Below are 1,396 nucleotides of genomic sequence, written 5' to 3'. Positions count from 1 at the left end.
ACGAGGCTCCTCCACGTGGGGATGGGCGCCACCGGCAGGTCAGTCGCTGCTGGGCACGTGTCGCGGTTTAGCGTGAATGTGCAACGCTACCGCGCGTCATCCTCTGCAGGCGCTATGACCAGGAGGCGCCGCGTGCGTGCGTGGCAGGGCGACCATGTGGCGGCCGCAGTCTCATACCCTTATCCGGGTCTCGGCCAGGGCCTCGCCGGGCCAGGCGGGGCAGCTCATGGGGCCTGGGCCGGACCTCCAATGCAGTACGGGCCGTGCAGGGGGCACAGCGTGGGGTCAGACACCCCTCGTCGCCATTGTCAGGTCTGTAGAACCTGGGGGGCGCGCAGGCTAAGAGCGCGCAATGAGGGACTCACACGGACACCTTGTTTGGTTCGTCGCGTGGTCCCGACTAACTCGGGGACACGCCCACCTTTATTTTTATAACGTACGCGGCGCCGTGCGCCACCGCGTATGCGCACGTCTACGTGCGCTGATCAACTAGACCGCAACTGTGCGGTCGCAACATTACAGACCCCTCAGCTCCTGTTCCCGCCCCAGCCCTTCCTGCACAGCTGATGTATATTAATGACGTGGAGGAACACGCGTCACATGAATGCTATGAAGGGTTAATCGATGTTTGCCTTTTATCACACAACAAAGAGCACAGATTATATCAATAGCGCGTGGATTACAAGGCACCCGTTTCCTGGGCTCTCACCGTGTGAAATGCTCGTTTATTTCCTGCTCCGCCCCTGCTGTGGAAGAGGCGCTTTCAGAGTCTGTGTTGTGACATTAATCTCGCGCTGTGTTGATTTATAGGAGATGAGGATCTAGGAAGTTCCCGTTTCATCTCCTCTGTGGGGGCAGCTCCTGTGTCCGCCGTTTCTCGGCCCTGCACACCTTTAAGAGTAGGTTAAAGCTCTGCCTCAAAAGAACAGTTTAAAGCATCAAAGTGACATTTCCAAGTGTTGGCTAAAAACAAGTTGTGTGTGTCCTGTTTAAGGATTTAATTGTGAAATAGACTTTTTTTAGTTGGATGTTTAAGCAGACACTATTGACCAATAGAAAGACAGCACATGACTGACACCGCATCCTTGCATGATTGAGAGGTGACGTGAGTGAGACCATGGGGTTCCATGGTGTAATGGTTAGCACTCTGGACTCTGAATCCAGCGATCCGAGTTCAAATCTCGGTGGGACCTGAAGATGTTGTTGTTGTTTTATTATTTGCTTCCAATTATTCTAGGTCGTAAGCAGTGGATCATTTGTATTTCTAACATCAGGGCTCCAACCCCTTCTCTCTAACATACCCCCTCCCTTCCTGTTTTCATTCTCCTGGTCTCTGCTGATATCATTATCTTTAGGCGGTGCTGGTGGCACGTGACGCTGCACACAGGTGTTTTAT

At 53.4% G+C, this 1,396-nt stretch overlaps 1 non-coding gene across 1 annotated transcript; it reads left to right on the top strand.

The window, feature by feature from the left end:
• Positions 1 to 1,121: 1,121 nt before the first annotated feature.
• On the top strand, positions 1,122 to 1,193 carry TRNAQ-CUG (transfer RNA glutamine (anticodon CUG)). The gene has a single exon. It is a non-coding gene; the product is annotated as a tRNA-Gln (tRNA).
• Positions 1,194 to 1,396: the final 203 nt, after the last annotated feature.

This window comes from Lissotriton helveticus, chromosome 1_2, assembly GCF_964261635.1.
Source record: "Lissotriton helveticus chromosome 1_2, aLisHel1.1, whole genome shotgun sequence".
Taxonomy (NCBI): Eukaryota; Metazoa; Chordata; class Amphibia; order Caudata; family Salamandridae; genus Lissotriton; species Lissotriton helveticus.
Note: the sequence above shows the minus strand (reverse complement) of the source record. Positions and strands in the feature narration are given on the sequence as shown.